Raw genomic sequence first — 18,429 nt, 5'->3', positions numbered from 1 at the left:
TTTAACAAATGCATAATGTCAGGTATCTACCATTACAATATCATACTGAATAATTTCCCTGCCCTAAAAATCCTCTGTGCTCCACCTATTCATCCCTCCCACTCCCTGAATCCCTGGCAACTGCTGATTCTTTTACTGTCTCCATAGTTTTGCCGTTTCCAGAATGTCATATAGTTGGAATCATACAGTATGTGGGCTTTTCAGACTGGTTTCTTTCACTTAGCCATATGCATTTAAGGTTCCTGCATGTCTTTTCATGGCTTGATAGCTCTTATCACTGAATAATATTCCACTGTATGGATGTACCACAGTTTGTTTATCCATTTATCTACTGAAGGACATCTGGTTGCTTCCAAGGTTGTATAGCAAGGTACAAGGTGGATATACAAAAGTCAGTCGCTTTCCTATATTCCAGCAATGAACAAGTGGTATTTGAAATTAAAAACACAATATCATTTACATTAGCACTCCCCAAAATAAAATACTTAGGTATAAATCTAACAAAATATGCACACAATTCATATGAAGAAAGCACCAAAACTCTGATAAGAGACCATCAAAAAAGAACTAAATAAATAGATATTCTATATTCTTGGACAGGAAGGCTCAATACTGCCAAGATGTCAGTTCTCAACTTGATCTATAGATTCAATGTGATCCCAATCAAAATCTTTTTGTGGATACTGACAAACAGATTCTAAAGTTTAAATGCATAGGCAAAAGATCCAGAATAGCCAATACAATACCGAAGAAGAACAAAGTTGAAGGGGTTACACTACATAGCTATGGAATCAGGAAAAAGATCAGTGGTCACCAGTGGTTTAGAGTTGGGGGGAAGGGGAAGGAATAGGTGGGGCACAGGGGATTTTTAGGGCAGTGAAACTACTCTGTATGATACTATAATACTATTATGGTGGATACATGTCATTATAAATTTGTCCAAACCCACAGAATGTATAACACCAAGAGTGAACCCTAGTGTAAACTATGGACTTTGGATGATAATATGTCAATTTGGCTGAGTAACTTTAACAAATGTTATCACTCTGGTGGGGAATGTTGATAATGGAGGAGGCAATGAATGTGTGGGGCAGGGACTATATGGGGATTTTTTCTACTTCTGCTCAATACTGCAGTGAACCAAAACTGTTTTAAAAATTAATGTCTATTAAAAAAGTTGACGGTCACCTTTGTATAAGAATTTTAGGCACTTAACGCTTCTGATAAAGTCATTAAGAACACAGCCCATTAGCTCTAATGTTTGCACCAGTATATGTTCATTCTTTTGGAAAATACTAACTAGAAAGTAGAGGAAGAAATGAGATATCAATACTCTTTTCTAAAAGCCTACCATTCCAATTATCTAAAATCAATAGAGAATAGCCAGCTTCTTCATATTTAAATTAGCTTTATCTTCAAAAGTTCAAGAGTTAAAAAAAGGCTTTCAAAGTATTTTTATGAAGCTAGAATAACACTGATATTGAAATTTGGCAAGGGCAACAGAAAAAACTACAGACCAATCTCACTTTGAATATCACTTGGATAAAATGCTGGCAAACGGAATCCCACAGTATATTAAAAGAATAATATACCATGACGAAGGGAGGCTTATTCTAGGAATACTGAGAGTTCAGTATTAGAAAATATTGTTATTATTCAGAAGAGAAAAGCTCATATTTTCATTGTTGCTGAAATTATGGAAATCTTTAAACAGAGATAAAAGTAGGAATAAGGAATCTCCATCACCCAGCTTCAATAATTATTGATATTTTGCCAGTCTTGTTTCATGTATTGCCCAACTTAAATTTCCCTGATTTTTGCAGAACTGTCTTACTCCAATCAGGATCCAAACAAGATCTACAGAGTATTTCACTTGGTTGGCATCTATCTTAAGTCTCTTAACCTGTAACAGTTCTTCTTTCTTTCCCCGACCCCCTCATGCCATGTATATGTTGAAGAAACCAAGTCATCTGCCTTGGGGAAGTTCTCACATTATGGACTGCACTCATGACTTTCTGTTGATATAGTATCATGTTCCTGTATGCCTCATATTTCTTGTAAAGCGGTAGTGAGATCTAGAGAAGGGTTTTTCAGCCTCAGCACTCTTGACATTTTGCGTTAGATAATTCTTTATTGTGGGGGCTGTTCCGGTCATTGTAGGATGTTTAGTGGCATCATCGGCCCCTACCCACTAGGTCCTGCTAGCATCCTCTCTCCCCATTGTGGCAACCAATAATGTCTCCAGATACTGCCAAATATCCTTTAGGGAGCAAAATTGATCCCGGGTGAGAACTACTAATGCAGAGGTTTCATTAGATTTGAGGTCAATTTTTTTCCATTTCTATTTTTTTTTTTTTTTTTTGCAAATATACTGCATGGGTACAGCTGTGTATTTCCTACCACCACATTTTAGGAGGCACTTAGATCAGGCTGACAACACTTAAACCCAATATACATTCTTAATAAAATTTCTCAACAAACTAGGGTAAGTGGATAATTCTTCAACATGATGAAATATATCTATCTCAACCCCAAAACTAGTATAAAGCTTCATGAGGAAGGACCAGAAACATTTCCGTTAAGCCCAAGAAGAAAATAAGGATGCTCACCATCCCCACTATTTTAGTGTTCTGGAGGTACTAGCCAGTACAATTAGATAAGAGAAAGAAATACAAGGTGTAAATATTGTAAAGGAAAGGTTGAGAAAATTATTTGCAGATCATATAATTATATACCTGGACAATCCAACAGAAATTAAAAATTGTTACAAGCAATAAGATAATTCAGTAAGGGCGTAAAGCTAACATTCTGTGTAGATCAACAGCTTTCCTATATAAAAACAACAATATTGAAAGCTGGGAGAGGAAGGAAAAAACCTAAGTTATAAAAGCAAACGTAAAAATAAAATACATAGGAATAAGCTTAACAAGTGTGTGTGCGTGTCTGTAGAGGCAGTCGTGGCTTTGCATGGTTCTGATGTGCACGGATTTTTGTTACTATGTCTTAGTTAAATGTCACCAGTCCCCCAACAACACTGTTCAAATTTCAGTTACCAAGCCATGTTAACTGTGTGTAATTGCAGAGTACAAACATCACTGGTAGTTCTTCAGTCCACTGTGTTAACACAGGTGCTTCATGATCAGCAACCAATCACGTTACTTCTTTCAAAGTCTGTCAGTGATTGGTTCCTCAACTTCTAATCAGTTCACTCACAGACAGCAAAAGTATGTACTTATGTTGCCTCTTTCTCTCCCAGTGAGAAACCCACATGACATTTTACAAAAATGGATAATCCAAAAGAGGGAAGTGGCCAACAAAATGGAAGTGCAGCAAAAAACCAAAAAGTAATAGTAATGGAAGTGAAATGAGACTCAAATGTAAAGGGAGTTACAGAACAAAGAGCTGACCACAGGAATGCTGACAGTGCCGCCACTGAAGAAACTGTATATGCAGCCAGAGGATCTACATGAAGGTGAACTTAATGACATAAATGAAGAAAGTAGTTCCCACAGGAAGTTATGCTGGTAAAAAATTTCATATTATAGAAACTCTTGGAGGTATTTCATAATACTGAAGGAGCAAAGCATAAAATATTGAAAGCTGATCCATACTCAGGAGTATGACGATTGGCCAAGGCATAGAAAAGATGCTGCCTCCATACTGTAAGGTATACAATGAGAAGCAACCAATATGCAAACTACTCTTGATAAATTTCTTACAAAGAAATAAAATACTTTAATTCTCAATGTTTCTAAATTTTAAATTACAGTGTACTAAATTAATATTACTTTATTTTTCATTTCCCTATACATTTATAACTAATGGTAAGAGAGTTTTTAATATTTTAAGAAGAAAATTTAAGATCATCCAAACAGAAGATCAATAAGGAAACAGTGACTTTAAATGACACATCAGACCAGATGGACTTAATAAATATATACAGAACCTTCCATCCCCAAACTGCAGAATATACATTCTTTTCAAATGCACACAGAACATTCTCCAGGATAGATCACATATTAGGCCGCAAAACAAGTCTCAATAAATTTAAGAAGACTGAAATAGTATCAAGCATCTTTTCTGACCACAACAATATGAAACTAGACATCAACTACAAGAAGAAAACTGGAAAAGTCACAAATATGTGGAGATTAAACAAAATGCTACTGAACAAATATTGGGCCAATGAAGAAATCAAAGGAGAAATAAAAAAATAGTTGGAGACAAATGAAAATATGACATACCAAAATCTATGGGACACAGCAAAAGTGGTACTAAAAGGGAAGTTCATAGCAATACAGGCCTACCTCAAGAAATAAGAAAAATCTCAAATAAATATCTAACATTACACCTAAAGGAACTAGAAAAAGAAGAACAAATGAAGCCCAAAATCAGAAGAAAGCAAATAATAAAAATCAGAGCATAAATAAATAAAATAGAGACTAAAAAGACAATAGAAAAGTTCAATGAAACCAAGAGCTGGTTCTTTGAAAACACAAACAAAATCGACAACCCTTTAGCTAGATTCACTAAGAAAAAAAGAAAGAAGGCTCAAATGTTTTAACATCCCTGAAATGAAAGAGGAGAAACTACAACGGATACCACAGAAACACGAAGGATCATAAGAGAATACTATGAAAAGCTATATGCCAATAAATTGGATAATCTAGAAGAAATGGATAAATTCTTAGAATTCTACAACCTTCCAAACTGAATCAAGAAGAAATAGAGAATCTGAATAGATCAATCACTAGTAAGGAGATTGAAACATTAATCAAAAACCTCCCAAAAAACAAAAGTCCAGGACCAGACGGCCTCCCCAGTAAATCCTACCAAACATTTAAAGAAGATTTAATATCTATCCTTATGAAACTCTTCCAAAAAACTGAAGAGAAGGGGATGCTAACATTACCCTGATATCGAAACCAGACAAGGAGAAAACAAAAAAAGAAAATTATAAGCCAATATCGTGGATGAACACAGATACAAAAATCCTCAACAAAATATTAGCAAATCAAATGCAATAATACATTAAAAGGATCATATAACATGATCAAATGGGATTTATTCCAGGGATGCATGGATGGTTCAACATCCACAAATCAATCAACATGATACACCACATTAATAAAATGAAGACTAAAAATCACATGATCATCTCAATAGATGGAGAGAAAGCATTTGACAAGATACAGCATCTATTTACGATAAAAACTCTGAATAAAATGGGTAGAGAAGGACAGTACCTCAACATAATAAAGGCCATATATGACAAACCCATAGCCAACATCATATTTGACAGTGAAAAACTGAAAGCTATCCCTTTAGGAACGGGAACAAGACAAGGATGCCCACTTTTTCAACTCTTATTCAACATAGTATTGGAAGTCCTAGGCAGAGCAATTAGGCAAGAAAAAGAAATAAAAGGGATCCAAATTGGAAAGGAAGAAGTAAAACTGTCAATATTTGCAGATGACACGATTTTATATATAGAAAACCCAGAAAATCCACCAAAAAACTATTAGAAATAATAAATGAATACAGTAAAGTTGCAGGGTACAATATCAACATACAAAAATCAGTTGCATGTCTATACACGAACAACGAAATAGCAGAAAGAGAAATCAAGAATACAATGTGATTTACAATCACAACAAAAAGAATAAAATACCTAGGAACAAATTTAACCACGGAGGTGAAAGACCTATACAATGAAAACTATAAAACACTGTTGAAAGAAATTGAAGAAGACACAAAGAAATGGCAAGATATTTCATGCTCATGGATTGGAAGATTAACGTAGTTACAATGTCCATACTTCCTAAAGCAATCTACAGATTCACTGCAATCCCTATCAAAGTTCCAATGACCTTTTTTATGGAAACAGAACAAAGAATCCTAAAATTTATATGGAACAACAAAAGACCCCAAATAGCCAAAGGAATCCTGAGAAAAAAGAACAAAGCTGGAGGTATCACACTCCCTGATTTCAAAATACACTACAAAGCTATAGTAATCAAAACAGCACAGTATTGGTGGAAAAAGACACACAGATCAATGGAACAGAATTGAGAGCCCAGAAATAAACCCACACATCTATGGACAGCTAATTTTTGACAGAGGAGCCAAGAACATAAAGCAGAGAAAGGAAAGTCTCTTCAATAAATGGTGTTGAGAAAACTGGACAGCCACATGCAAAAGAATCAAAGTAGACTATTATCTTACACCATACACAAAAATTAACTCAAAATGGATTAAAGACTTGAATGAAGACCTGAAACCACAGAACTCCTAGAAGACATAGGCAGTATGTTCTTTGACCTCGGTCTTAGCAGTATCTTTTTGAATATCATGTCTCCTCAGGTAAGGGAAACAAAAGAAAAAATAAATGAGACTACATCAAACTAAAAAGCTTCTGTACAGCAAAGAAAACCATCAACAAAATGAAAAGGCAACTTAACAATTGGGAGAAGATATTTGCAAATCATATATGCAATAAGGGGCTAATATCCAAAATATAAAAAGAACTCATACAACTCAACAACAAAAAAAACAAAAAACCTGATTAATAAATGGGTAGAGGATCTGAATAGACAGTTTTCCAAGAAAGACATACAGATGGCGAACAGGCACAAGAAAGATGTTCAACATCACTACTCATTAGGGAAATGCAAATCAAAACCACAATAAGATATCACCTCACATCCATCAGAATGGCTATTATTAAAGAGACAAGAAAGAGCTGGCCCAGTGGCATAGTGGTTGAGTTCAGTGTGCTCTGCTTCAGTGGCCTGGGGTTTGCAGGTTCAGATCGTGGGCGCGGCCATACACCAATCGTCAAACCATGCTGTGGCGGTGACCCACATACAAAAAAAGGGAGGAGGACTGGCACAAATGTTGGCTCAGGGCCAATCTTCCTCAAGCAAAAAGGAGCACTGGCAACAGATGTTAGGTCAGGACCAATCTTCCTCACCAAAAAAAAAAAAAAAAAAGACAAGTATTTTTTTATTTATTTATTTATTTTTTTTCCCCCAAAGCCCCAGTAGATAGTTGTATGTCATAGCTGCACATCCTTCTAGTTGCTGTATGTGGGACGCGGCCTCAGCATGGCTGGAGTAGTGGTGCGTCGGTGCACTCCTGGGATCCAAACCCGGGCCGCCAGCAGGGGAGCATGCACACTTAACTGCTAAGCCACGGGGCCGGCCCAGAAATAACAGGTACTGAAGAGGATGCTGAGAAAAAGGAACCCTCATACACTGCTGGTGGGAATGCAAACTGGTGCAGCCACTATGGGAAAACAGTACGGAGATTCCTCAAAAAATTAAAAATAGAACTACCATATGATCCAGCTATCCCACTTCTGAGTTTTTATCCAAAGAACATGAAAACACTAATTCGAAAAGATATATGCAACCCTATGTTCATTGGAGCATTATTTACAATAGCCAAGACTTGGAAATAACCTAAGTGCCCATCGATGGATGAACAGATAAAGAAGATGTGGTACATATACAAAATGGAATACTACTCAGCCATAAAAAAAGATGAAATCTTGCCATTTGCGACAACATGGATAGACCTTGAGGGTATTATGCTAAGTGAAACCAGTCAGATGGAGAGAGCCAAACATTGCGTGATTTCACTCATGTGTGGAAGATAAAACAACAATAAACAAACACATAGACACAGTATAGACTGGTGGTTACCAGAGGGAAGGGCATGAGGGCAAAAGGAATAAAAGGGTATATATATACAGTGACCTATGGAACTAGGCTTTTGGTGGTGAACATGATGTAGTCCACACAGAAGTTGAAATATAATGATGTACACCTGAAATTTATATAATGTTATAAAACAATGTTACTTCAATAAAAATTAATTAAAATTTAAAGGTCTTGGAACAATTGTAATTTTCACCATTGATTATTAAGATTGCTTTGTATGGTTTCAGCTTGCATGGTCATATTTACAGTCCCATGCTATTGTACAAACCAAGGACTACCTGATACATATATACACACACATATGTGTGTGTGGACATACACACGTATGAAACAAGAAATGTACACAATAATATATATGAAGACAACTTTAAATGCTACCGAGGCTTTAACAAATGGAAAAGCCCATACCTTGTATATATAAAGTTGTCAATTCTTTCTAAACTAATCTAGAGGCTTAACATGATTCCAATACAAATAACAACAGAATTATTTTAAGATGAAATCAGACGAGTTGATTCTAAAGTTCATATGTGCATGTATGTATTACCCATTCAAAACAACAAGTAAGAAATTAAACTACGAAATCCACATACTTAATTTCATTTCCTTACCACCACTTCTCCCATAGAATTCGGTTTAATTTGCATATACAATTGAAAAAATGTTCTTTTGTGTGAAATTCATTATATATAAGAGTGGTATAAGGTGTATATGCAATTTAAAAAATAATAATCGGGGCCGACCCTGTGGCCTAGTGGTTAAGTTCGGCACGCTCTGCTTCAGCAGCCTGGGTTCAGTTCCCAGGCGCAGACCTACACCCCTCATCGGTGGCCATGCTGTGGCAGCGACCCACATACAAAACAGAGGAAGACTGGCACAGATGTTAGTCCAGGGTGAATCTTCCTCAAGCAAAAAGAGGAAGATTTGCAATGGATGTTAGCTCAGGGCGAATATTCCTCAGGAAAAAAAAAAATAATGATAATAAACACGGTGTACATAATACCTGCTTAAGGAGAACATTACCCCTACCTTAAGAGCTCTCTGGGTTCCTCCAAGATTTCATATCTCTTCCTCCCTAAAAGAGGAATCACTTTCCTGAATTTGTATTGTATGATTTGCTAACTTTTTCTTAGTTCTACCTATATGTATCCCTAAACAATTGTTGTTTTGCATGTTTTTGAGCATTTAAATAGAATCATACTTCATGCATTCCTGTGTGACTTGCTCCTTTATCTTAGCTCAGTCCTTCTGAGATTTATCCATGTTGATGGGTATAGCTCATTCACCTTACAGGATACCTGCTTTACTTTGATTCTTACCTCTGCAGTTTCTCGAATTCCCTGAAAGATTGCTATACATTTAAATGTTGTTTTTCGTATTTACCCAACATTTTAGTTATCTTTATTGAGAGCGTTGTTCAAGTGATCTAGTTTGCTATGCTGTCTAAAATGCGAGCCCCTCCAGTTTAGTTTAAATTGCTAAGCCAATTTCTGTCCTGCTCAACTGGTCAGCAAACGCTGCCTTTATTAAAAATTTTTTTCTGATTATATAATCTATAGTCCTTACACAAAAATGGAATATACAGGCAAGTACAAATACAGATTTTAAAAACTTCCTTGCATAACTTTCCATCAGTCTTTTTAAATGTACATATGTAGATCTGAAGCAAAAGTGGAATGATACTATAGATTTTTAATCCTATTTTTGACAATGTTTTATAAGCATTTTCTCAAGTTAAAAGTTACACATTTTCAATGGAGTATAATGTTCCATCCTAATATAACATAATATCATAATTTAACCATTCTACTATTAGAATTAGAATGTCTTCAATCTTTTTAACATTATAAACAATCCTGTAACAAATATCTTCTACATCTAAATGCATCACTGATTACTATATAGGATAAAGTCCATCTCCCCCACTCCCAGGATCTTTAAGAATAATAAAGAAAAAATGGACACCCATAGTTAAGATATGGAATATTACCAATACACCTTTGAAACTCCCTATGTGCCCAGCTTGACTGCCTCCTCTTCCTTTCCCAGAGGTAAGACCATTCCTGAACTGTAGGACATAGCCATTTTTAAGGCTTTTGATCTGTCAATATTTATTACCACAGGCAAAAACCAGGTCTAATGAAATAAGTAAATTTAAATTAATAATGGATATCTGAGTAGCGAATCATATATTCCAGAAGTAAATGCTCCAATTATTTTTAGAATAGTTTGTGGAGGACAAGCACACCTTAAGGTCTAAGAGTTTGAGACTAGCTAAAAAATTTACAGTGAAATATTATTCACTGTCTGAAATGCTCTTTGCTAATAATTCAATTAGCTTGCCTATGTAAACAATGTATATAGATAAAGATAAAGCCTTTTACTGTCTTGCAGTAGTCTTTTCAAATTTTTCTCTCCCACTCTATTGGACAAAGACTTATTTCTGTAAACTTGCTGACTCAGTTAATCAATATCCTTTAATATGAAGAAATCCTTAAAATCTTTTTTAAAGAGAGGGAGAAAAAAAACAAAAGCAGTGTACTGAACAACTCAGCCCTATTCTATTAGCACCCTCCTCAGCCTGCTACAAAGACCATTCTGAAGGGACACTTAAAATGATGAATATTCATTAAAAGATCTAAGTATGAAAAAAACATGGGAACAAACTGATACGGAAGGTTAAGTACTTACTAAATGATCAGAGGAGGAGGGATACTACAAAGAACCTCAACTTCAAAGTTATGTACCAGTGGCTTAAATCTATTTTTACTCCCTTTTTTAGAATATGTTTCCTTTAGCTAAAGTATTATTTTTTCATTTTCCATTCCCTTTCCACTTTTCCCTATACAATTCCATGGAGCAATTCCCTGTACAAGTTCCCCAACAAAACAAAATTCTCTTAGTTAAAAAAACTAGAGCCAACCATTATTATACCATCATCCTGTTTTATTCACTTCCCTGAACTTATTTTCTGAAATTATCTTGTTTTCTTATTTATTGTCTATCTTCTTTCCTGAATATGTAAACTACATGACCATATGTTTTGCTGAGTCAGAAAATGAACAGTTGACTCTATACCAACCTGTACTATACATGTAGTACCTAGAGAAAGCAGAGAACACATGTTTTGAAACAGAGGGTTTCTAATCATGTCACCAACAGACCAGCAACATCCATATTTCCAATGACCCCATACACTGGGCAAAAACATCAAACCAAAGCAAACCAAAAGAAAACTCTATTGACACAATAGCGGCAGCACATTTATATGGCGCCACCTATCACAAGTTTGTTTGCTCCTTTAGTGGAACTGCCTGATGCTCCTGATGATAGAGCCATTTGGTACTTCAATTATTCAAGTCATCAAGTTATACATGTGACCTGAGGACAAAAGGGAACAATCTAACAGCTGGGTTGCTGGTCTCCTAGTGTAGCCTGTAAATAAGGCTGGACCAAAGCTTTGGAATGCCAGAATGAACACAATTTCTATGGCAACCAATAAAATGCAACCCACATGTATGAAAAATTATTTCTTCCCGATGCAAGAAAGCTATTTTGGCAATCAAAAGAAAGCCCATGTAGAAACCTGTGATATTGTGATTTATAACAAGAAATATATATTTGGTCTTTGTCCTAGTTTCTGGCACAGAGCTCCTAAAACCCTTGGAATTTCCTAAATGTTGAGAACCTAAAGGTGTCTTGTGTTACGTTAATGAGTGACTTCTGGAAAGCACCTAAGAACGGGGGCTGGTTGCCAGAGGAGCCAACCATGTGACTGAGGGTTGGTCCTTTCAGTCCCACCCCCTGGGGAGGAGAGAGGGCTGGAGATAGGGTTCAATCAGCAATGGCCAATGATCTCATCAGTCATGCCTGCGTAACAACAGTTACATAAAACCCAAAAGGACGGTTCAAAGAGCTCCCAGGCTGGTGACCACGTGAAGTGCTGGAAGAGTGGCAAGCCCAGAGAGGGCATGGAAGCTCCGCCCCTCATGGGCCTGGCCCTGTGTACCTCTTCATCCGCTTTTCATCAGTGTTCTAGAATTTTATTTATTTATTTTTTCCCCCAAAGCCCCAGTAGATGCACGTACTTAACCACCAAGCCAGAGGGCCAGCCCCTCATCAGTGTTCTTTATAATAAACTGGTAAATATAAGTAAACTGGTTTCCTGAGTTCTGTGAGCCACTCTAGCAAATTAATCAAACCTGAGGAGGGGGTCATAGGAACCTCCGATTTACAGCTAGTTGGTCAGAAGCACAGGTGACAACCTGGACTTGCGAGTGGCATCTGAAGTGGGGGCAGTCTTGTGGGACTGAGCCCTTAACGGTGGGATCTGATGCCATCTCCAGGCACATAGTGTGAGAACTGAGTTAAATTTGTAGAACACCTGGTCAGTGTCCACTGAGAACTGAGTTAATTGCTTGATGCTGCAGAAAACATTTTACATCGGAAAACCAAAGGCTTCTCAATATCTGGCTAAAAAACCTGGACTCAGTTTTTCTAAAGGCTTTCTCCTATTGCCAATGGGTTAGTTACTTTAGACCCAGAATCCCAGGGAGATAAGGATGTGGTTAAAACACCCTGTTTCCCTGAGCTAGGACCTTACTTGGACCTTATTCCAGGTCTGATTCAATTAGGAACAAGTGGCTTGACGGGTTAGGCGAAAGAAAGCATAACCTGATGTCCTGCAAGATTTGAGGTGACCTGAGTGTAATCTGTTGTGACCCAGAGCAGGCTGCCCCCAAATCTTCCACAATGGCATTCCGACTGTCTCGAATTCAAGTTGCTTGAGAAGCACAAAGGGCAGGCTGACCCTCCTGCTCAGTCCCCCTGAAGCAGGAGATGAGTTTCCCACGTGAAAGGTGCTCTCCCTGCATCCTTATCACCAGAGCTAGGGAATTCTGGGCCAAGAAGCAGATATAAACAAACCTTGCTAATTTACTTCCCCAAGCCTAAACTCTGCTTAAATTCCTCTCTTATGACATACCCCAAATCTAAGTTTCTTTTTCCTGTCATTCCTCACAAATTTATTATTTCCTTGTGTAAAAGATATATATATATATACTGCCTGCTGTGTTCACTCTTGAAGCACCATTTTAATGATTTTGCTGTGCATAAGTAATTAAATTGGGTTTTTCTTCTGTTAATCTGGTCTTGGGTCAATTTTAGTATTAAACCAGCCATATGAACACAAGAAGGGTAGAGATTTTTCCCCTCACCGACAATTTGAACATACACAAAAAGATTTCACTAGAAATTTTGCAGTAGCGTTCGTCTTATCACGTTCAATTCGCTCCCTATGCTTTTAAAGGAATAAATAACTAAGGCCCAGAGAAGTGGCCACTTCAAATTTTGTGAGGAACCCAAGAAGTCTTTATGCTACTGTGAAAAACAAACTCCTTCAGTTCATCCCTTCAAAATAAAATATATTTTTCCCTCCAAATTATGCTATCTGCTAAACTGTTTTCATTAAAACAAATTCAAGTTTTTCAAAGACCCGAAGAATTTTTCCCGAAGCCAACACAATTCACTAAAGATTCAACACACTTCAGATTAAAAGAGACTTAAGAAGTCTATAACCATGGTGGAAGTGATGGTCTAGGACTTCTAAGGGTAGGTCATACAAGGTAATACAGCTTTGGCCTACTTCTTATCTAAGCATTCAGTTTTGGAACCAGCACACTCGAAAAGTCCACGTGGAGAGATGTGTTATGTGTTCCAGCTGAGGCCCCAGCCACAGCCAGCATCAGCCAGCAGCCTGGTGAGGGAGCCTTCAGATGACTGCAACCCCTAGCTGTCTGAGTCACCTCCAGCCTTCGAGTCTTCCCTGCTGAGGCCCCAGACCTTATGGAACAGTGACAAGCCATCCCGACAGTCCCCTTCTGAATTCCTGGACCACAGAATCCCTCAGCATGATAAAACAGCTGCTGTTTTACACCACTAAGTTGGGGGCGGGGAGGTTGGTAATGAGCAGCAGTACGCCTCATGACGAGTTCTCTCTGGCATAGCAGAGACAGGCAGAGTGGCACAGCTGACAGGAGCAAGGGTTCAAGCCCTAGCTCTGCCACCTGTGAGACCTGGGGAAAGTTGTTTTATCTATCCAGCCTCGGTTTCCATATCTATGAAAATGGAATAGTAATGTTCCTAAGGACTGGGCTGTTGTCCAGATTAAGTGAGCTGACACATATCGAGTGCTTAGCGCATTGCCTGGCCCACGAAAAATGTTCTAAAACATGTTAACTATGATTATCATTTCTAATATATTTATATTTATGTAAAGACCAGACTTTATACAAGGACTGACCACACTGAGAGGCAACCATGTCATTCCAAAATGTCATTTCCACTGCTTAAAACCTTTCTGGGTTTTTTGTTTTGAGATTTTTTTTCAGTTTTGGTGCCATATTAGAAAATCAGGCTCATTAACACGTAAGCTTTTGGCCCACCCGATGTGCATCCCTGAAAATCAAGCTCATTGTTTTATAAGCACACACTTTACCTCATCATCTTCCTGACTCACCAGGTTATTTCAAAAATCAACATCAGAAGCCCTAACCACAAAGAAAAAGATTAATAAATCTGACTACATTAAAACTAGAAATTTCTGTTTATCAAAAAACACTGCTGAGAGTAGAAAGGTAAGCTACAGCTTAGGAGAAGATATGTGCAATATATATAACAGACAAAGGACTTGCACTTAGACTATATAGAGAACTGCTGCAGATGAGTAAGAAACAGGCAGACGACCCAATAAAGAAATGGGCTACAAATAGCCTATAAACAAATGAAAAGATGCCCAGCCTCACAAATTATCAGGGAAATGCAAATTAGAACCACAACAACATACCACCAGACACCTACCAGAGTGATCAAAATTAAAGACTGACAATACAAAGTGTTGCTAAGGAAATGAACTGGCACAACCACTATCAATTGGCATAACCATTTTAGATAAATGTTGATAATACATACCAAAACTGACCATACAGGCATGCCCTGTTACCCAGATATTTCACTCCTAGGTATAAACCCAATGAGAATGGACTCATTTCATATACACACCAAAAAACATGTAAAAGAATGTTCAAAATGGCATTATTCATAACGGGGGGAAATCTGGCAATAATCCAAATATCTATCAATAGTAAAATGAATAAATGGATTGTGGTAGTCTTACAATGGACTACTATATAGCAATGAAAAGGAATGCATTAGTTCTACATTGAATTACATACAATGATGCTGAGTGAAAAAAGCCAGACATACAAGAATATGTACTGTATTATTTCATTTCTACTAAGTTCAAAAACAGGCAAAACTAATTTATGATGGTAGAAGTCAAGATGGTGGTTACCCGGGGAAGGAGGAGGTGGGTAGCTAGTGAGTGGAAGACCCAAGAAGAGGGTGCTGCTGAGGAACTGGCAACGGTTTATTTCTTGGTCTGAGTAGTTATAAGGATAAGTTTAATTTGTGACCATTCATCAAGCTGTACACATATGATTTATACAATTTTCAGAATATATACTACCTTAAATTATAGTCTATTTAAAAATTTTAAAGACAGAGAGAGACTTAAGAGACTTATCAATCAGATGCAATGTTTGGACCTTGTTTAGCTCCCGATATGAATAAACTAAGTCTAAAAGTATATTTTTGAAACATTTAGGGAAATATTGGGTACTTTTGGACTGGGTATTAAAATTGGACTGGCTATTAAAAAATTCAACATACATATCTGGGCAGCTCTTCTACTTAGGAAGAAAAGGCACAGTAATACCACTATACATTTAGTTTCAAAATACAATAAACTTACAGAACCAGACCCATTTTCTAGTTGCAGAATACTGAGGTACACAGATAACCATGAGTTAACATTTACCGAGCACCTGCTATGTGCCAGGCAGTGTGCTGAGCACTTTAGTCCAAAGGCTGTGTACTTCCCACTTTGTCACATTGTCCCTCCCAACCCCCACCCCACCATGGTGTAGTTTTGGAACCTAAGTACCAATACGGTTGTGTTTCTAAGGGAAAATGGGTTCAATGCCATATACTCAGAAGGAAACTTGGTAACCTGAGGAAAATGTGTTGTTGCCCCATTCTCCATCTCTAGCAAGTCATTCACAAAAGTGGTATTGGGGGATGTGAACTAGGGGAATTCTAATACTGCAATATTAAACTAAACTGAGGACAATCTAACATTTGAAAATTCTGAATAGAACCTTTTAGAAACTTTGGGGTCGATGTCACAAATATCAGGTATAACTACAATTGGTGTGTGGTTTGCATGGAATGCTCCTTATTAAAGCCCTGAAAAACAAAGTTTGCTGCATTTGGTAGGATGTGGATGGGATGACGCTTTTCTCATCTTTCCCTGTCCTCATACAGGAATGGAAACAGCTCTGTTCCTTCTGTACTGAAGACAGGGTTTCTGAGATGACCTCATGACTTCATGAGCAGAAGAAGGGAACCAGCCCCTTCAATACACCAGGTAACATGTCGGGTGCTTAATACATATAATCTCATTCAACCTTCACAAAGCTTTACGAGCCAGGGAGTATTCTCCCCAGTTTCATATGGGAAAGGAGGCTTAGTCTGGAATAACACCCCCGAGGTCACCTCGTTAGCACAAGAGGTATGTGGCCCAGGCCCGAGACTCTAAAGCATGAGTGCTCCCAATACACTGGGTTGCCCCCAAGGCAGCATGGGGACCTCAGTTGTGACAGTATTTCTACCTGGGCACAGCATCTCTCTTGTAAAACGAACTAATAAACTATGCCTGCCTAGCTAGAAACAAAATTACTCTTTGTTTCCCAAATGATAAGAGGGTTTTTTTTTTTTTATTAGACAATGAAATCAGTGAGACGGGATGAGGACAGAAACTGGGCCCAATAACTATTAGATTATATGCCAGTACCTTACGAATGGTATTTCAGTCCTCACAACAGTCCTGTAAAGCAGGTATCTTAATTATCCTCACTTTAGAACTGACAAGACCAAGCCTAGAGAGGGCAAACAGTTTTCCCAAAGGTGACAAATGCCGTAAGTCAGAGAGCTCAGATTCAATCCCAGGACTATTTGCTCCCAGAGCCAGGGCTTTTAGACACGAAGCTGCACTGCCCAGATCACACAAACGGGTTCAGCGAAGCACGGGAAGGGCAACATAAAAACAAAGGCAAGAGAAGAGAATAGTTATTGACACTGCAGAACATCTATTATATAACAGGCACATGAGAAACACGATGAACCTGTTCTGCCCTTGTGCAAAGACGAGAAGTTGTGCAGCAAGGCACTCTTACTCTACAAGAAAGGGAGTCACTACCACTTGTGAGTATGTTGCTTAACAAAAAGCAGGGAATCAGAAATGCATGGCGGAGGGACTGAGAAAACAAGCCCAAACTCTAACCGTAAGTGTACCACGCAGCAAAACTGAACGAAGCATATATGATATAAGTCAGAAAAATTACTGTGATAATTTAGATTAAATTAGCTATCAAGAACTATGCTTGCCAGCTCAGCTTAAGGCAAACAGTATACGAAAATGAAGAGAAAGTCCTAGAAACATATTGGAACAGAAGATGTTAATCCATAATGCTCTGCAGACTCTGAATCCCATGAAGACAAAGGGGGATGTGTATTTAAAGAAAGCTAAGAGAAGAGTCACAAGATTTGAAAGATGGAAAATAAGAGTTACGAGAAAAAGTTGGTAGTAATTACATGAGGGGGTGGTATGACAACATTTTTGTGCAGTGTGAATAAATTTGGAAAATAACATACTGAGACCTCTCTGTTGTAACAGGAAGAGGATTCTCACAGGATGTTGAGGAAGACCCTAGGACAACTACAACCAATCCTATGAGTCTGTGAATATTTTAAGAACAGAAGAAAACATAATCCCTAAGACACCAAAAGCTATCAAAATGAGTCTTTAAGCTGTAAGACTATTCAGGTAGATCTAACTCTCCTCTACAGAACCAGAATCAATCATTAACCTCTCTCATAAATTTACCATAATTGTGTATTTCAGAGTTTACTTGTTTACTGTTTGTCTATAAGCTTCATGATGGCAGGGATGGTATCTTTTTTACGATGACTGTAGTGTAAGAGCCTAGCACAGTTCCCAGAACATAGTATTTGCTCAATAAATATTTCTCGGTGAATTTGAACAAACAGTCTAATTCTAGATCCAGAGAATGTTATGTTATTCTTGCCTGGATCATATGAATTTGGCACAGTATGTCATTAAATTTAAGAATAAAGACACTCAAAATATAAAGGCAAAGCTTTCTCCACAGACCAGATGAACCCGCATCCCCGGTTTCCTTCATGTTCTCCCACATCTTCCTAGTGTAAATCATAAATGATACATGTTAAATACCACCTATCACTTGTCTACAATTTATGGCACTGAGTTATCATTAACAATGGTTAACAGCTTTCGTTATACTTGGGGGCAAAATCTTTCAATAAAAATAGAGACACTGAGGCAAAGTCAAACACATTCCATAGAGCTACAAGACTTTGCAATGAAGGTTGATTATAAATAAGTCTGCTGGTTAGCAAATTAAGCACACATTAAATATTTAAAACCATATATATAGAGAGAGTGCCATACTATGGGATCAAATAATGGCATTTTAAGGCATAGCCTGTCAGATGTTCACTTGGATATTAATATAGTAACTTCCCGACACTCACCTGTGTCGTACCT

The 18,429-nt window shown here is 37.5% G+C and overlaps 1 protein-coding gene across 2 annotated transcripts in view; it reads right to left on the bottom strand.

The window, feature by feature from the left end:
- The window catches only part of ZNF507 (zinc finger protein 507), a 38,868-nt gene that overhangs the window by 4,887 nt on the left and 15,552 nt on the right, over nt 1-18,429 (bottom strand). The gene's annotated exons all lie outside the window — the stretch shown is intronic.

This window comes from Diceros bicornis, chromosome 34, assembly GCF_020826845.1.
Source record: "Diceros bicornis minor isolate mBicDic1 chromosome 34, mDicBic1.mat.cur, whole genome shotgun sequence".
NCBI classification, from domain to species: domain Eukaryota; kingdom Metazoa; phylum Chordata; class Mammalia; order Perissodactyla; family Rhinocerotidae; genus Diceros; species Diceros bicornis.
Note: the sequence above shows the minus strand (reverse complement) of the source record. Positions and strands in the feature narration are given on the sequence as shown.